We start from the raw sequence: 20,750 nt of genomic DNA on the forward strand, positions 1-20,750 counted from the left end.
TTTCAGATTCAAGCCAACAAAAAAATCAAAATAGGCCATTAAGATAAATTGATTGCTTGACTCCGTTCATGGATTGTTATTGAATAATCAACTGATTATTAAAGCTGTGAGTTTTCTAGCTATTTTAGTGACTTTTACTAGGTTTATTTTTACTATGTGTTTCATGAGCTCGCCAGAATACGCATGCATGATCAGATAATCTGGATTTTTTTCTCTTTTGTTTTGAAACTCCCCTTTACCACAGAAAAAATTGGGTTCTAAGGTCTGGCAAAGTCTTAGAATTTGTTGGTTTAACTTTACTGACATTCCCGAAGTTTACTCGATCATTAAATAGCAGAAAAATGGAAATATTCCAAGTTTTTTTTAGCTTACACTGAGCACTGAAATACAATACGTAAGCTCAATAATCTACTTTGATTTTTTTTGAAAAATTACTGACAATGGTTTGCTGATAACAAAAAGTTAAGCTGAATTAGGCGTGGAGACTATATGTACATATCAATTTGCAATAAATTTTATAAAACTCGACTACTTGATCAAAAAATTTGATAATAGCTCGACATTGCTTCACAGTCCCGTGAGCTAGCTGAAAGTTTACAGAAATGGAATTTCACAAACTAATTAATACAGAGAAATGTATCGCGTAGTTCTTTACATCCCTGCGTACAAAAAAGAGAAGGCGAGATAACAGCGGAGGGAACGGAGGGCGAGATCTTGGAATCAAATTCTTGTGGCGAAAGTGAGCAATTTCTTGGTTTTTAAAACTCGATTTTCAAAATTGGTTGAAAAATGGATGAAAAACAGTTTGCCCTCAGGCTTATGTAACTCTTATTTTCCGGGTTGACAAAAAAGCTTCTCATACAATTTTCATAAATGGAAATCCTATGATAGCCAACTTTTCCATAGAACCCATGCATCGAATTGTATGATAACCAATTTTTTTGTATGGAATTGTATGATAAGCATTTTTTTTGTAAGGAGGTCAACCCGGGTAAAGAGTTTTGTAGATTGGAACCAATGAGTGATTCGACGCTCCCGCTACATCCACCTAATCAATTTTTTGAAAAACTGTAAGCATATCATCGAAAATTAACTGCCATTTTGCAGCTTCATTTCCATGTATCTTACCATGTACGACAAATTTTTCTATGCTTTTATTTTGGGTTGTAATTGAAAAGCAATTTTTTTTCTGAATATATCTGTTCTCGATATATCATTTTGGCAGGATTTCTTATCTAGATTTTTTTTGCAATGTGGTACAATTATGTATATAAAAAGTTGGGGGGAAAATTTGAACGTATCCAATGCCATTACAGGCTTTAAAAACTTTAAGGCGAACAAAAATAAATGTTTATATAATTTTCAAAATAAATGTTTTTTTTGATGCGTTTTTCGTAAAGAAAGTAACGGAACGTTTGTGCTCGGGGTGGTTTTTTTTCTTCAGACAAATTTCGACTTTTAAACTAGCCCTTTTTGACAAAATTTTTTAAATCAATCAAAAAGTATTGTTGTCTTGAGTTTCAATTTATATAGATATTTCAAATGTGATCAATTTTCGTAAGGTTATGGGTTTTTAAAAATTGCCATTTTGGCCCATTTGGGACAATTGAGGCTCGATATTTTTCGCTATTAACGCTTAAGCGGAGATTTATTCCGTCTTAGAAATCGTTCCGAATTGGTTCAAGGAAGCTTATTTGCCATAAATCATTGGTTAATAGAAGCGAAATCTATCACTTTGTAATGTATATGGCGTGCGAGGGGATGGTTTTCTTCAAAAATCCCAAATTAAGACAAAATAACAGTTTTCGTTTTATTTTATTACATTTAATTTTTTTATGTTACTGTTGCTCCATAGACCTTAAAAAGCAATCGGAACATTCAGGGCTTCGCGCTCATACGAGCAGTCTTGCTACCGTTTGTTCTTCAAACTTGATGTGGTTTCTCTAAGTTAAGGCTATTGTAAGCTAACAAACGTTTCAGTTATTATTGTTCCGACTTTCGTTACAAAAGTAACGTAATGTTTTTGCTCCGGTGGGCTTTTTTCTTCAGACAAATTTCGACTTTTTAACTAGCCAACTTTGACGGATTTTTTTTTAAAATCATTCAAAAGCTATTGCTTTCGTGAGCTTAAATTTGAAAAGGTAAATGTGAAATGGTAACCTGTGATCATTTTTCGTAATGTAATGGGGGTTTAAAGATTGGCATTTTGGCCAATTTGGGAAAATTAACGCGCGATGTATCCCGCTATTAAGGCGTAAGCGGAGATTTATTCCGTCATACAAATCGTTCCAAATTGGTTGAAGGAAGCTTGTTTGCAGAACTGAATTGTTACTAGGAGCCAAATCTATCACTTTGTACTCTATATGGCGTGTGCGGGATGATTTTCTCAAAAAATCTCATATTAAAAAACTTAGTTTTTTTTACATTTAACTTTTCGAGTTATGACAGCTCAATAGACCTTAAAAGGCAGTTGGAACATTCAAGGTTTCACCTCGATACCAGCAATTTTGTTTCAGGAGATATTTTATACATTAAATTTAAATACATTCAAATTTTGCACTAGCACTACGGTTACATATTTGGGCCACGATGCAGAAACTCTAGGTTTATTCAAATATCCTCTGCGAATCGCAGAAACGTTAATTAAGATAAACAAAACTGCTCGTATTAGAGCAAAGCCCTGAATGTTCCGACTGCGTTTCAAGGTCTATGGAGCAGGAATAATTTTAAGAAATTAAATGCAATAAAATCAAAGGAAAAAAATTTAAATTTGTGATTTTTTTGAAAATCATCCCCCCATTCGCCATAGAAAGTACAAAGTGATATATTTTGCTCCTAGTAACAAATGAACAATGGCAAATAAGCTTCCTTTAACCATTTCGGAACGATTTCTAAGACGGATTAAATCTCCGCTCACGCGTTAATAGCGCGAATAATATTGCGCGCTAATTGTTCCAAATTGGCCAAAATGGCAATCTATAAACCCCCATAACATTACGAAAAAAGATCACAGGTAGAATATCTTTTTAGGTATGAGCTTAAAGCAACCGTACCTTTTGAATCAAAAAAAATTCCGTCAAAAACGGCTAGTTAAAACGTCGAAATTTGTCTGAGGAAAAAAACTACCCGAGCACAAATATTCCGTTACTATCGTTACGAAGACGGAACAAAAATTTACAGTTCTTTTCACATAAAGCATTTTTTGTTTTTGTTTTCTGTGCTTCGCAGAGGATCTATGAAAAGCTAAATAACCTGTCTTAACATTGCCCGCTTCTCCTTATTCCCCAAATTCCAGACTGAGTTATTTTGAGCGGAAGCTTCTATTGCGACTCGAGGTCGTTTTGTTGCGTCTAAAAATTTCACGTACTTCAGTTGCCAATATTGCAGCATTTTTAATGGCATTCGGAACACTTAATTTTCGCCCTGATTCGACCAGTCATTTTTTAATAGAGACCTTTTTCTTTTCATATTCGCTTCTTGTAAAATTTTGATATCAAAAGTTAAAAACTAAGAGACATAAAAAGCAAATACAAACTGAAATATGAAAAAATGAGATATGGATAGAAATTAGTCATTTCACCGTCAACTTGCATACAATTTAGCACAAATTTTGAAGTGTTCCGTCTGGCAAAATTTCTCTGTTGTGTTCTCTGTATCTCTTGGCTGAACTCCGAGTAGGGAAATCCTAGACAAATTTTTGTCAGACTTTCGGCTCTCCGTCGGTTTTCCGTACTGTTGTTGTTCTAAATAGTAACAGCACGAGTTAAAAATAGATGAGAAACAAAATTTTGTCAAATTTAGAAAAACAGCGTTCGTCGAAGCAACTCTACATAGAAAAAAGATAATGGAACCAGTTCAAAACAAGTATTTATTATATCCATTATTTTCTTGATAAGCTACCCGGGTTGATCTCCATACAACGAAAATGCTTGTCATAAAATTCCATAAATCAAGTGTGTGGAAAAATACTTGTCATACAAACTTCATACAATTTCGAAAAATGGTTGAAAAAAGATATAAACTAACTTCTGCGGCTGTTTGATTCTAGTAAAACAGTCTGATGATAAAAAACGAGGTTTTCGTTTTGAAAAAAAATGCTTATCAGACATTTCCCATATTTTGAAATTGGATGTCTTGCATTTTGAATTTTTTTGATGGCGACACAAAATAATTTTGAAGTAATTTTGAAATTTCCGAAAAAATTTTCGGTTTTTTTCAACCGCAAATCGAGTTTTGTACAAAAACAAACATTTTCCAAATTTTTTTTGCATGCTTAACGTAGTCCTGGGTACGATAATGTTGGGCTTTTTTTCCTTTTCGCTATATAATTTTTTCAATAACGCTGAAAACTCCTATTTTTTTTTGTATGGCGTGTTTATGTATGCCATACAAAAATCATCGTTTTTACAATAATCATCGTTGAAAAAAAAACTTTGCCAAAACTTAAAAGTTTGTTACTTTCGTGTTATCATTTGTGAAAGACAGCTCTAAGACAATTCAGGTCATTTTCTAAGCATTGTAAATGCAAGACTGCCCAACCTTTGGTACTTGTAGTTAACCAAGGACTTTGTCACTTGTGCTCGGTTACAAACACAATCCAATTTCTTTCAGAAATTAAATTTCGAAACAAAAATCAACTTTTTGGTATATGGAAAAATGCTTATTATAGAGATTACCTATCATACAAGTTTCTGTACGCATGGTATTGTATGAAATTGTATTACAAGAAGTTTCTCATATATTTATGGAGAAGAATAAATTTAACTTATAAAGCAGTTGCTCTTCCTCGCCTCCAATCTCAAAGAATACCAGTTTATACTAGATCTATTGAGACTAAAAAAAATAAGAGTAAGACTACAATCGGTATTAGACTAAGAAGTTGCACGAATCTATCCGGCCGAAAAAAAGACAGCGTGACCTTATCCGAAATTACTCCATAAGAAAGCCACCCCGGACTTAAACTCAAAATTAAATGAAAATGACACGATCTAGCTGTGCACGCCAATCAAATGCCTATATCAGTCGGGGCTAGATAACTTCGAAAACACGTGGCTTAGCATATCCAACACTTGTTCTAAAAAGCATCGCTTAGCGTACTGCAAATTAATTCAAAACATGTCTCTGAATCATTTTTTTTGAAATTTTTCCCTTACTGTTTTTTACCCAAAAAGTATATCCATGAAGTTTACTGGCTTTGTAGTTCAAAGCAGATTCGAAGCTATTTTATCGTGTTAAAGGCGTCAAAACAAATCAAAGTTGCCAAAGTAGATGGGGTGTATTTCTATTTGGTCAATTTTTAATTTTCTCAACCTCTGACTTTAGCTCAAAGTGAAAAACTTTAGAAAACCACTTTTTACTACAAACAACTAAAACATGGAAAAATTTGTAGGGCAAAAAATTTGTCGGTTGTTTAAACATTTGCGTGCAGCATGTTTCTGTGCTACACTTGAAAAACTACTGCATTATTTGAAAAAATTGTGCACTATTTGAAACACTAGTGCTAAATGTGACATAATGGCACAGTGTTTTTCCTAGAATAAACAAACAAACGAACTAGAAAGTGAAAAGACCCTATTAGCATGAAACGTTGTTAGAATTTGTTTTTTCTTCAAATTTCTTTTGTGTTTCATATCAGATAAGCAACAGCAGCTCTTTTTTCTTCCCTCCTGTTGCAAAATTTTAAAACTAAATTATCCGTTCACATTGTCCGATTGTTTCAAAAAATGGCCTCTCGACTTTCTCGGCCGTGACAATTATATGTGGTTTTCATAATTAAACTTGTACTACCTCTCTTTAGACCATGAAATTGATGCTTCTGTGAGATGCGGGAAAAGGAAAAAGAGGCACTACAGCTTATTTTGCATTTCGAAGTTTGTTCAAATCTCAACACTATGTGCCTCGGTTTGATACAAAGTTTTACGATGCAATACAGCTGTTCCTCATCCGCTACAAGAAGACTTTATGCAAGATGAAAAGTTAATATGGTTCTTTTCCAGTTTCCCACCCCCTCGTAAAATTTCAATATAAAGCGGTTCAAAAATTGTTCACACGGCATTTTGCATGTAAGAAAGGTTGTGAAAATTTGTTTATATGTTCACGCTGACACGTTTCAATGCATTTTATAACATGAAAAAACCTTTCAAATAAGTTTTCTTATATTAGATTTCCGAAAAAATCAAAGGGGGGGGGGAACTGGAAAAGAGCCGTGAATATGACTAATTGATAAAATTTTGAATTTAAGTAGAAAATTTTAAATGAAACAATTTTGGTCTCCTTTTCTTTCCCCCACTGCAAATTTTCATAAGTATTTTTCAGTTCTCTATGTCCGATTGTTTAGAAAATAGCCCTTTTTTGTTTAAAATTTTACTTTGCTAAGTGCCTGGTTTATGTCAACTGACATAACCCCCTTTAAGAGGAGGGTGCAGCTTGTGTGCAGTTTGTGCAGTTTTGCGAGGAGGGGTGCAAACTAATTTGGATTGTTTGGATATCTTTGACTATTCACTTTATCCCGTCATCGGCTCTTTTTCCTGTTTCCCATTCCCCTCCTTAAATTTCAAAAATAACTTTGTTCAAAAATTGTTTACTCGGCATTTTGCATTTAAGAAGTTGCATGCAAAAAGTTGTCCACCTGTGCACGCTGACACGTTTTAGTGCAGTTTATAAGATGAAAAGTCATTTTAAATAGACTTGTTTATTTTGAATTGCAGAATAAATAAAAGGGGGGGGGGGGACTGGAAAAAAAGCCCCGTCACGTTACCCACTAAAAGTGAATCCATTTAAAATAATAATGTAACAGTATGGTTCAATGGTTCAACAGTAATAAAGGGTAGAGTTAAAGAGATTCTGATTTTACTCAATAAATGCTGATGACGCTTCAAAAAGATTCAGACCTAAATAAACGTGATGATAAAAATCAAATTGAAGGATGATAATTGGGTTAGAAAATAAAATCAATATATATTTGTCATGGCCTTATTAGTCTGCATGCCAACTTTTTTCTTTTTTAAAAATCGGACTGGTAAAAATTCGCAGGGGGAGGGAAAAATAGCCTGGATTTTCTCTACGGGGGCTGACATTTTTTTAGATTTCCTTGAAGATTAAAATTTTTTCTTTTGTCTTGATTCAATTGAAATTCACTGTTAATGTTAGGAAGACCCTATGTCGGCAAAAAAATCTTCGCTACAGGAAATTTGAAAAAAGGTTTGAAATTTGAAAAAGGCAGTTTTTGAAGGATTTTTGCATGCACCCCCACACGAAAAAAAATGATCGATTGGAACCGAAAGCGCTTGTAGAAAATCTTAAATATATGGCTGAGATTTTCATTGTGAACAAACTAACGGATCAAATTGAGCAATCTCCAAACCCCCCCCCCCCCGAGAATGGGGGGGGGGGGAGAGAAATTGCTCAATTGATCCAAACTAACTATTGATCTTCATACCTGACTTGGTAACATCACACGTTCAGCCATAGCCTTAATAACACGTAAGGCAATTGAAAAAATGAAAAAATGGAAAGTTTGAAGAGAGCTCTTCAAAAAAGCTCAAAAATCCGCCACCGCAAATTGGTAAAATAGTTGAAAAAAGGCAAATAATTGAAGAAATGCAGACAAAACATTTTTAAAATACGTTTTTTGCTTACCTTTGCCCACAGACAACTATTAAAATTGCAATTAAAGTTACTACGATAAAAGGAACCATGAGATAATATGGATTAATATTTTGCAAAAAACCCCGATTTTCTAAAAGGGGCAGAGTTTTGTTTCTAATAGACATGTTCCTACCAGAAAGTTACTCTTTCAAGCAAGAAAATAATGCTACTGCCTCCCAATTTTCTTCCCAGGCGGCAGTTCAAATGGAAGTAATTTTATGAAAACCCGGATAAAATTTCCAGTCAGGAAATTACAAGAATAATACGTCAGGGAAAATTTAAAAAAATCCGCAATTGGGGCAAGCTACCACAACATCTGTGCCACTAGTTCCACTGGATTTGCATGAAGCAGAGAAAATGACGTGAGAAAAATTAAAGAAAAGGCTGAAAGTGTGTTTTATAATTTTCTTATGTCTTACACTCGAAAAAAAAGATGAGAAAAATTTTCAGTTCAAATTGATTAAATTGAAAGCTGACTTATCAGTCAATTTTGAGGTGTCATTTTACCCGAACAAAGTCCCCAAGCTACTAACCAATCCATAATATATAGTTGCTGGTAAATAAACATTCTGTAAGATAGCATCAGGCTACTTTTGTGGTGCTGAAACTCGTTCTAATCAATTCACCCTTTCTTGTTGTTACCCCCCCTAGGGATTTTCAGTCCCGCCTCTCCCCCTCCTCCGCCTTCCTTTTCAAAGTTTATTAATTTTTCAATACTTAAGTTTTAAAAAATAATAAAAATCGTTACATGTGCAGTGTCTAAGATTATTGCACGGACTGATATTTTTGCGATGGCCGTATTTTTTTACATGAACTTTCGCTTCGGTCGTATCGCCTTTTTGAGTAGCAGACAAGCACCCACTCACCTGGAATTCAAATCTTCACTTATCCTTAATTCATCGGTACTAGCAGTAAACATAACTAAATATTATGAAAACCGTCACCGATGAATGCAAAAAAAATACCGTGCTTACTCGAAGAATTACAGATAAACAAAAAAGATATGTCATTACACAACGTAGCCAAAACAGCCTCTTACCGATAGCCGCACTGACAAAATGGATTGAGATAGCTTTATAGAATGAGTTCCGCAACAAATATTTGAGAATCCATGTAATAAAGAATGTGCAGAGATTATTCGTACTTATAAGCAGAAAAGTGTGTTATGTTAAAATAACGCACCTAGGCCTCGTAATGGCTTCATAAATATTTTAGATATACTTAATTATTATGATCGCTCCAAACTTTTGACAAAAACTTTGTACTTAAGAAAAACCTCCGTCTGTCCGTCCGTGAAATTTTTCCAGTTTTTCACCCACTTCATTTTTTCTTGAAACTTAATTTACAAATTTGTAGTTAAAATTAGTTTCGTGCTCTCAGTTGTATTGAAACGTTTGTAGTGTTAGCGTGATTAATTGAACAAATCCTTAAAACATTTCTCACGCGCAAATTGCCGTATGAAATTTTTTTTGAAAACTTTATTTCGTTATCTTACTTATGAAAACTGAAAGGATCAATTGAGCAATCTCCCCCCTATTCTCGCGTGGGGGGGAGATAGCTCAATAGGTACTTGAGACATGCTTATAACTACTTGAAAATAGTTTGAATGACATGAAATCATAAACCATATTTTCCAACGACTGTGGAAAGCCAAAATTTACAATATCAAAGCTCAAAAGTTTTTATTCAAATAGAAAAAAAGAATCAATAAATCAGGCATAAAAAGCGACTTTTTTCTTTCTTAAAATGACAAAAAGCTTTTGCGTACAACATTAAGGTGCTGCGGAGAACCGTTTTTGCTATTCAGATACAAGGCTAGATCACCAACCCTGGTATATCGCTTTCCTCGATGAGGCTATGGTCGCCTATACAAAAACTTGCAAAAAAAAGATTTTTTTTCATAAATTTCGGGGTTTTTTTTCAAAATTTTTCACGATACTCATATAAAAAAAATTTCAGTCGGTCAAATGATTGCGTGCTATAAGCAAAACATCCATCTACTTCTGTTTGCTGACGTCTTTTTGAAGGGTTTATTCGTTTTTGCTGGGGGGGGGAGATAGCTCAATTGGTCATTACGGGGGGGAGATTGCTCAATTGATCCAACTGAAAATTTTTGAATCCAGAAAACTTGTAAGTTTAGTATGATCTTAAATCAACTAAAGTGCATCGGGCTCTGTTAAAGTGAATCAACTAATTAAAGTAAAAAAAACTCAATTATAATGGATTTTAGTGGTTTAAAATGTTGTCAATATTTATTGATTCTCTTGTCGCAGAAAATGAAGTGGATTATAAATCGATCATGATCCATTATTTTCACAATTAAAAACTCATGAATAATCAGTTTGTAATCCATCAAGACTAGTTTTGTTTGGCGTATGTATAAGTTTTGTTAAAAAATTCTGACCGCACGGCTTTCTCGAGTTCTGAATCTTCAACTACTCAAATAGGGGAATGAAGGGTAAGCAGAACAATCATGGTGTTTTGTAGGTGGTAGACGGACGTGAAAGAGCGAGGGCGATAAACAGAACGGCGTTGGCAACGTAAACGTGTTAGTAAACATGGGTTGAACTGAAAGTAAGGGACTGTAATAATTAGTAAAATTTCTAATTTTTAGTAGGTTTCTAAACAAACTGAAGTTAAAATACTAGAAGTAAAAAAATAAGGTAAAACCTTAGAAACAACTTGAAATGGACCAAAATAACACCCCCCCCCCCACCAAAGCCGTAGGAAGATGGGGGGGAGGAGGATGTTAACTTTGAGGCACTTAGCATAGCGATTACGGGTGCCATTGTAGTACCACGTTAAAGCTTTAGACGCAAAAACGGCCTTCAGTCCCAAAAAAAGAGCTTGCTCAAGAAAAAAACTCAGTCTAGAATGTGGGGAAATAAGAGAAACGGACGATGCTTAGACAGGCTAAATAGCCGTTCATAGATTCTCTGGGAATCGCAGAAACCACAATTACAACTTGGTTCTAAAATAAGAATTTTCAGCCAATCAGAATAGAGCATTTTTTATGCAGCGCTTAGCAAATTTAATGCAAATTAAGTGCTCTGATGGAAGATCTCTCAACTTGGTCTATCTGGAGGGGGGCTTACAGTGTTAATATTCATGAACCACAACTAAAAGTCAAAAATGCCTCTACAACTCTGAAAAAAAATTGACTGCAATCAAAATATAAAAATCATTTTGTTGCTTTATTAATTGTAGTAATAAATTTTAAATCCATTAAAATCAATCAGTTATTTTCCACTTTTAAGGAGACTGGCAATGAAACTCAATCATAATCAGTTTTTCATAGAAATCCATAGAAATCTAGCGGGATACTTAATTTTATTTCCCAGCTAGTCATGACAAACGAGAGTCGATCGAGTCAAAAAACTATGCTAATAATTTGTTCAAAAATATTAGCATAAAAATCAAGGTTTAAAATCAGTTTGAATCAACTTAATTCAATTTAATTGAATTCAAATTGATATAAATAGAGATCCAAAATCTCTCAAGATCATTGCTATATATAAAGTCAAAAAGTTTGATTTAAATCGTACCTCAAAAAAGAAACAGAAGTCTGGGTTAGTGTATTTAAAGTCAAGAAGTGTGTGTGTGTGTGTGTGTGTGTGTGTGTGTGTGGGGAGGGGGGGTGTTGGGTTGGAAACTAGGGAATCGCAAACGCTTCCCCTTTTTTTGTCACTGTGCTATCAGGTGATCAAACGTTAAATTGTGTCTAAAAACTCTTTCGGTTGCGAGAAGGTGGGACATCCTAATCCACCCCTGATATGAGATGAAGGCGTCACCATTCAATCAAATAAAACCATTTTTCTGAGCGGAGGGTAGAAAAACTTAGCAAACTTAAGGTTTTTGTTGGGAGAGCTCGGAAAATAAATATGCTGGACCAAAAGAAAGGTAGACAAACTTTTTGAAATCCACCGCCTCAAGAATACGCTAGACTCGCTTTCTAAAGGTCATCTTATCATTAGCTACACTTCATTATTGTTTTCAAACAAAAGTTTGTTCATACCAAATTGATCAAGTCTATCGTTTTTTTTCAGACCAAGCTAATTTATTTTACTGATCAATAAAATTAGCTTCGAGTTTTTTGTACATTGTTAAGTCTTTTACGCAAAAACGTGTTACTTCATGTCAGAAAAATGAGGATTGATAAGAAACTATGGCTTATTGCTTCGATTTTAACCATCTCAATCATTTATGTGATTTGGGATGACTTTGCTTTCCTTTTCCCTTTTTCTTCGAATTCAGACAATTATGAAACCTCACAAGTGAATTTTTGCGCAAAACAAGATCCAAAGCTGAAATTTTACCTTGCGAAGAATATAAAATGCGCCTCTACAACTTTAGCAGGTATTTTCACCCAAATTGCGACCCATTACCACAAATATGAGATCGTAACCAAGGACGATGTCGACTATCGCGATTCGAAGAAAAACCGGAACGCGAATGGATACTTTCTGCAACATCACATTTTGAGATCGGACCATTTTCAGAAATTGTTTCCCAAAAAAGATGTCATTTGGGTGTCATCAGCACGCGAACCCACGTCACAGGTTTTATCCTACATAAAATTCAAGCATCTTGAAAAACAGTTCACCCCCGAAGCTTTCAACTACACTTACAAGAATACAAAAAGCAAAAAACCGATTAAAAAAGGCAGAGCAGTTTTTTTCAAAAACAAAGGCTCAAAAATAATTCTAGGAGACGAATGTTTGGATCTGGATTTTGGCGAAAAGTTCAAAAAATGTACCAAGAAAATTATGGATTTGTTTGATGTTATAATACCGGTTGAAAAATTGAACCAAGGTCTGGTTGTTTTGCACAAAATGTCGTGTCTACCTTTGTCAGATTTTGCTTATATCAAAAAGAAAGAAAGTAAAACTGATTTCCAATTATCGCCACAGAATTTATCAGTGTTGATGGAATACCAGAAAGCGGACCAGTATTTCTACGAAGAGTCTGTCAAGAAATTTGACGAATTTTTCCACGAATTCCAACGCTCTTTTTGTTCAAGTTACAACTGCGAACTCGAAGTTTCACTTCTAGAAGAGGAAAACGAACAACTGAAAAAAGAGTGCGGCTTAGTAAGAATTGATTCAATTGACGGAAAACACGAATCGTACACTTATGACTGGGAAAAGTTGGAAAACGACTATCCTCTAGCAATGCGGTGTATGTCCTTTCTGTTTGACCACGAGTATCATTGGCTGTATAAAATCCACAACAAACACGTGTCGCAAAAGAAACAAGACAAATATTATGAAAAAGTAGCCCCAATTTGGCTCAAAGAGTTCAAAGAGGCAGAAGGCTTCTTCTAAAATTACATTTTCATTTAATGGTTTGTTATGTCATACGAAGCAAAACCACCAATACTTTCATTGAACTTGTGAAAACATTATTTTTTTACTGGAATTACTCTCATTCAATCAAATTTGATGATATGATCAGGTTTTCAAAATATCAAAAATATCAATTCTGGGCCGCGCATAACATAATAAGTCCTTATTTTATTTTAATAATATCATTTTTCATAACTATTTGTACAAGTACAGTATTTTCACAATGTTTATTGGTGTAGAATTCCAATACAAGTTTTGCAGCCCTTTTTTCTAATAATAATTCAAAACAGCTTTTATTGGTTGTTAATTTTTTTTACAGCTGACACGATCGATCATTACACTTGAGATAGTAACTGTTATTTTTTTAAAAACAATTCTCAATCGTTCTTTGTTCTTACCGGAGTAATCCAGAGTATGTAACTAGCTCTTGTTAAGACTTCAGATTTTTAGAGCAGTTTTAGCTATGTAAGTAGGACGAAAAGTTATTTAAACGACAAAAATCCCACTGGGTTGCAATTTTTGCTTATTTCAGAGATAAAAATTACAATTCTTGATAGAAAATAAGTTATAATTTATAATTTAAGCTCCTGGATTTAAATTTATACTTATTCAGCAAACATTGCAGATTGTTTAGTGAACCCAATCATGCTTTCGTCCAAAAAAATAGTGTCAGTTTTTTGTTCTGAATTTTTTATTGCACTCTTTTGCATTCTAATTATTCTTAAAACCAAAAAAAGTTCAAGTTTTTTTCTAATTGGTTCTCTCCTTTCACTTTCAAAGTTGTTTATTTATCGAATTATGCATTAGAGTGTTTTCAAAAACCAAAACCAGACAAAAACTTCAATGCAATTCAACGTTTTAAAATTATCACTAGAATTTTTAAAAAATTGGAGAATAAAGGCAATCAATGAAGGGAAGCCAGTAATATAAATCACTTCAAAAGACTTCTTTAAAAAGGGTTGTTATGTAAAACCTTTTTGTATTACTAAGTATATTAGGAAAGCAAATTTTTCCTTAAATTTTATTGACTTAAATAAGATAGTTTGGCGAAATCAATCGAAGCATAATCAGATAACAAACTGAAGTTATATATCAACTAAATTGTGTTTTAAGACTATTTATAAATCAAATTTTTATTCAATAGATTTTTCGGACCACAATCTCTGTTTTTATTTTGAATAGGAAACCTATTCGAGGCCCAACTGTGCGTTTTGTGAATTGAAAGCGGATTCCTTAACAGGACAAGTACAGATTTGTCGGGAAACCCCCAATATTTCAAATTTTCTCTGATTTTCTGCTGTTTTGAATTCCACAAACAATCAACTAAAACATATGTACAATTTCAGTAACATACATAGAAGCGTTATAAAATAAAAAATTTCTACTATTGTTTGAGTCTTACCCATAACCGTTTTATTTCAAATCTTGCCAACTTATTTCCTACAAACTCAATTCCTACCAACTCCTAATTCCTGCCAAACTATATATTCGATCTAGGTTTTAGATAAATAACTTACCATTAAACGTTCGGTCTTAATTCCTTTCAACTGAACAAACTGAAATGAATCAATTCATCTGTCCATTTCATTATCAGTTCAATTGAATTAAAACAAATTGGTTTCATTTTAGCCAACATCGTTATAATTTAAACCTGGAAGAGATAAGAGATAAGAAAAAACCACAGCAGCTTGAACCAAGTTGATAACCTTAAAAATGCATCGTATTCCAAATTCTCTTCCAAAACACCTCTCACTAGGGATGAAATATATCACCCCAATTGAAGGTGAAATCTATCTGCCCCAAAAGACCTCTCACTCGAAAAAATTAGTTGAAACTCACTCTCAATTCATCTAAAATACTGCTGCTATGAAATCACTTGAAGCATTTGAATTGAATCTGATCTCATCTCAAATGTTCTTGATTTGTAATCATTTTTATTTCACTAATCCCAGATAATGATTTTATTCGAGGATGTGCTGTGCGTTGTGTTTCCAAACCCTCTCGGCCCACTAATATCACCAATTTCGTTAAACTATGGTTTCAGATTTGTTCGGTGGTTCCGCGTTTAGTTTTTGCATTTGATAGAGAATAGTTACTGCTCGAGTTTTTAATTGTTCGTATGCAAGAACTGGTTTATTTCGGCAAAAAAAAACAAATTGCGGACTCCATTTAAATTTTGCGGAATAAGCCTACATTTGCAGATTGAACTTTCTTTTGCAGGTTCAAATTATATTTTGCGAAATCCCTTTACAATTGCGGAGTCTAGAACAAGGTGCACACGCTGGTTGCGGAATCTGCGTTAAAACAAATGAGCCGACAAAACCTACGTTACACGTATTTAGGTGGATTCCACGGAAATTTCTGAAGTGAAATCCACTTAAATTTCAGAAGGTGTTAAAGAGTTGTCTCAGGATTTCACTTACCTACAGACACCAAATTGTGCGTCTCTCCAGTTCAAAATTTAATCTCGTAATGAAAAACTCCTTTCACTTCCGACACTCCAAAAAAAGTAATATATATTAACATTTGGCCTCCAATTTTTCACAAATTGAAGAAAAAAACGAGCAAACATACATGCAGGCGCGGATCTAGGATTTTCTCGAGGGGTGGAGTCGAATTTTTTTAAAAAAATTTGAAAAAATGCTTCGACCGTTTTTTATAGGTCGTTTAAATTGTTTTTCTAAGCTCTCTCAGAGTACTAAAAAGACTCTATTTTGACTAAACTTTTGGAACGCTCTCCCAAAAAATTGTTGTATAGTTCTAAATTCGCTTTCATAAAAATTTTAGGGTCAGTCAGCCAAATATATTTCAAAATGTATCTCAAAAAGATATCTCAAAATAATGCAAAAGGGGGACCTTTTGAGTCGGTAGGAGCTCGAATCCTTAAGTAGAAAGAGGTGTCCGCCTCTTCCACCCCTAAAACCGCTACTGCAGACGTGTATCATTTTTTATTAAACAGAGAGCTGAGGTTATTTTTAATGCTAATTTAAGTTTTAAATGAATATCCTCAATTGAGCTGATACGCATTCAGTGAACAACTCAGATAGTTTTGGTAATCAATTTAAAAAAAACCGAAAAAGTTAAGCTATAAAATCAATGACCAGGAGCCGCATAGCAGATGTCTTAAAAAACTGCCAATACGAACTGTGCGTGCTAAACTCATCACTTAAATAATGACACTCAGAAAGAGTTAATCGGAGACACCACAAATCGACGACGCTTTCAAGGAAAACTCGGCATTTTTCAGACAATAGTAGGATAAGGCCAATTTAGACATCTGAAGAAAATTTTTGGAGCCTTTTAAAAATACACAAAAAAAATGTTTTTTTTTTCTGTCTGCCTAAACAAGTCAACCTAAACAAGTCTAACGTTATCTTAGTGAAATCTTCAAGGCAGTGAAATAGATGTTTAAATGAAGTTAAAAAACCAGAGATTGAGTATAATGAGGCTACTTCTTTGCAAATATTTTGTTTAATGAGTGTTTTTCTGGTAAAAAAGAACTTTTTTCTTTTTTAGTATTGAGAAGGGAAAATTAAAATGCTCATTTGACTAATCGGAGTTAAGAAAATCAAAAAAGTTGAGCTGCTGTTTTTTTCAAATTTCAACTGTAGTTAGAATTTCGTCGTACACCAAAACGAAAAAAAAAGAAACTGCATTATAACCGGCCAAAAAAGAAAAGTGTATTAAAATGTTTTTATTTTTTCAGTTTTATTTTTTTTACCAAAAAACAGGTTATAAATTTAAAAAATTTTTTTTTGCATATATTTTTTAAAATAATTAATTCTTTTTACACTACATCATGTTTGCCAAAGTATTTTATAGAAAATAAATAAAAAACCTTACAAAATATAAAAGAAAAAAAATGATATTCGTTTTTCGTTTTCTCTTTATAAACTATGTCGCAGAAATTTAATGAGTTTTTGTTCAAAAATTAAATTGTCGATTTGAAAGTAAATTGAAATAGAATTTTTTTGTGAAATCAATGATTTCTTGAATTTTCTGGAAAGATATTTAGTAGGTGTACTGCTTTAGTAATCAAGATTTTTCTTAATTGTAGGCAAACCATAAAAAAATTTTGTTAAAATTATTTAGATTATTCGATATTTACAATACGTTCTTTTTGGATGGCGTGGAATTATACCGCAACCGGATTAAAAGTGGAGCAGTGATAGTTATTCCGTCGGATATATAATTACTGCTGCAGCATCCAATGATAGAATCAAACTACAGCAGCTGAAAAAAAAGTTCAATACATGAAAACAAACAACATGCAATTTTTTTCGAGGGGTCTGTTTTTGAGCTAACAGACATTGGATCGCTTTATTTAGTCCGCCCAAATTTTTTAATTTTGCATTTTTTAAAATTCAATGTTTAAAAGCTGGTAACAACATACTGATAGCACTGGTTGATTTGTTTATTACAAATGCGATCACTTTATTTTTAAGTCAATATCTGGCAAGGTCGGTTTGAGCAGATGCAAAGGTATTCATTTTTTCCCTTGGAGTTGTTTTCCTTGTTTTTATTCCAATCTGAGTAACACTCTGGAATGTATTTGAAATAATTTTAAGTAATTTAACAAACATTATTCATTTTAGAGCAATTCGGCTTAATTTTAATTCTACCTAAAATTGTGAATGAAAAATTTTGAGATGGGTCTGAATTTTGATTGGCTGATTACAGCCAATCAGGTTCAAGCAAAATAATATCAGATCAAAATGTTGAATTATTGATTTTTAGGCGGAATAAGTAAAAAAGAACCGGAGACATTCACTGGCGCAATTTCTTTTTTTTTAAAATATATATATTTTTAAGTTTAGTTTCTGTGTGCAATTTTCTAAAATAATTAAATGTAAAAAGGGATATTATGCACTAAACGGCGCTAAATTTAATAAAATTGAACCTAGTTGGCTAATTAGACATTGAAATTCAAAGAATATGGTACGGCGTTTAGAAAAAAAATTTCCAGCAGAATTATATTTTTGGTAATCTCGGCCAACAATTTCAAGTTTTATTCATCTGAAGCCGTTTTACTGGATGTTTCTATCCTAGGCAAAATTTTCAAATTACTTGAAAATAAGGTCATTATTAGACAAAGTTTTAAAATTTGGTACAATACTGCGACTACTTTTATCTGCTGGAAGTTTTGATTGAATTCTCCGAATAAGTTGATTGACTTAGATTGGCAAATATTAGCCAATCAGATTTGACCGCATACATTTTAAATCAATGAATAACATCATTGATTTTGGGCCGCTTCGTGCATAAGTTTTGCAACAAGTTCGGAGGCATACTAAAATTAACTTCAAAAAGCAATCTGCCAATTTTATTTTGTTGAAGATGAATCTAATATTAGATTAAGGTTTAATTGAAAAACCCCGAGCACAAAAAGTTGGTCAGTTCGAAAAAAACCGCGCACAAAATGAAAATGCCGAGACCTGTTATGACGTGATTTTACCGCATTTAAAGTCACACTTTCAAGAAAGAGATGTTGCATGCGAGTTTCAATTTTCAGTTGACGTTGAGATATAAGCTCAATCTTAAAAATTAGATTTTAATCTGGTCATTTCCTTGTTTAAATATAATGTATAACTTTTCGCCTACCCCGCCCAAATATGATCTATACAGGAGAGAAAACAACAAACTTTCAAGAACTATGGTTGAATTTATCCCAAGTGCATTCTCACAGAAATGTTTTGCAAGCCAACTTTATTTGCGGGCTCGTTCAAATGCATATTTAATACAGATTTTTTCACTTTTCAAATAAAATAAATGGCTTGAGTTAAATTGTCGCTTCTGTGATACGGCTCAGAAAAACTTGGAACCCTCCATAGGTGAGGGACGGAATAGGCAAAACAAAATTCAGCCAGTCAAATAGTTCATTCATAAACTGACCTCCGGTTTTTTTATTTTTGGTTTATTACCCATGAGTCTTTCGCCCATGAGTCTTTCGCCCATTCAATCTATCGCCCATGAGAATAGCCCACCAAAAGAAAATCAATTAGTCAACTTGAAACTTCGATTATACTGATCAAACCCGATTGGTTGAAATTAATTCCAGCAAAATTTGAACTGAATATGAATGAAAATAGAAACTAAGTTAACGGTTGAGGTTCTGCGGTATATCCAAATTTTTCTTATTGATGTAGAGCCAGCAAGTTGATAAGCTTATAGATAGTTGCAAAAATTTGGAGCAGACAAAAATAATTAAAATGAGCAAATTTTCTACTTCAGAAAAATTTTGCGAGCAAAATTTCTCTTTCAGACAAAAAGGATGATTCAGGGTCACCTAAAATTTCAAATTTGCATTCGAAATTGCTCACAATTGGTAGATTGCTCTTTTTAATATTTTTTTCTGTTTCAATTTTTTGCTATTAATTATACTCTTCAGTGAGCAGACAAGGCAGATTGCTCTTTCTAATAATTTCTTTCTGCTAAAATTATTTGCTATTAATTATACTCATCAGTGAGCAGACAAGGCAGATTGCTCTTTCTAATAGTTTCTTTTTGTTCCAATAATTTGCTTTTATTTAAACTCTTCAGTGAGCACATATTTTGCACAAAATCGATAACCAAACTTAAAAAAACACAATAAAAGCATTCCCGCAATCAGTGACCTGGTTTCGCAACTATAACCACCAGTCGGCGTGTGTTCCACACTTGAGTAACTTCTTATATAAACAGCTCATCAGACAAATACTCTTTTAACGAATCAGAATCGAGATAAAAAAAACGAAAAAAAGGAAGAAAAAAAAAGATTTTTTTTTGCGTACGTTTGTTTTCAAAACTAGATTCTGATTGGTTATTAAAGTATTCGCCTTTTTGACGACCTTTTGTAATCTGCTGATTTTGTATTTGGCCAACATTTCCCGGATTGGCCACTAATGCTAGGCATACACTTTTCATGCAATTCCATAAGTACAAAAAATTGCATGATAAGTGATTTTTGATATATGGAATTAATATATTTAGCAATTTTCCATGAGCCAAAAATGTTGTTTTTTTTTTTCTAAATTTAATCTCTCATAGTTTTTGGGTGGTGTTCGTAGACTTTGGTTACTCAAAACTAGAGTCACGACATGTTTGACCGTCCTGCAATAATGATGCTTTGGAAACTTCTTGTATTGTCTTAGATTTGTCTCACATTAAAGATATAAAAAAGTATCATTTTTTAAATTTTCGCAAAATTTTCAAAAACGTTCTTTATTTAATTTGAGTTTTTAACGAATCCGTCATCAATCAAGGCATAAAAAAACATACCAAACAAAACAGATGGGCGTTTTAAGCATTTTATCTATAGAAACATAAGAAAACTCACTTTTCATGTTGCCAGGACTACATTACGCACATAAAAACTTAACTTTGCATGCAATGTATTTTGGAAAGCCTTTGTTTGAATACAAATCGTTTTGCTATTAAAAAAGCATTGGGGGTAATTTCAAAACCATCAAAAAAATGCTAGTCATAGAATTTCCATACATTGAAATTGTATTGTTAGAATTTTTTGACAAAAAAAGTTTTTCTTTTTTATAGGGGACGATACACCGTCTTATATGCCAAAACAAGAAAAAAGTTCTTCGAAAAATCAATGATTCCATTTTAGCAAAATTGTTGAAATGTGTATGAGCAGTATTTTTTCATAGACTTAGTTTATGGAATTGTATGATTAGCATGTTTCGTCTATGAGGTCAACCCGGGTTAAGTTATTGCTCTCTTTGAGTTAATCGCAGGTTTGATTTTAATACAAAAAGATTTTTCTAT

At 33.2% G+C, this 20,750-nt stretch overlaps 1 protein-coding gene across 1 annotated transcript in view; it reads right to left on the minus strand.

Moving 5' to 3' along the window:
- The window catches only part of LOC134854239 (cilia- and flagella-associated protein HOATZ-like), a 269,680-nt gene that overhangs the window by 131,590 nt on the left and 117,340 nt on the right, over positions 1-20,750 (minus strand). The window lies entirely within an intron of this gene.

Source organism: Symsagittifera roscoffensis, chromosome 1, assembly GCF_963678635.1.
Source record: "Symsagittifera roscoffensis chromosome 1, txSymRosc1.1, whole genome shotgun sequence".
Lineage (NCBI taxonomy): Eukaryota > Metazoa > Xenacoelomorpha > Acoela > Convolutidae > Symsagittifera > Symsagittifera roscoffensis.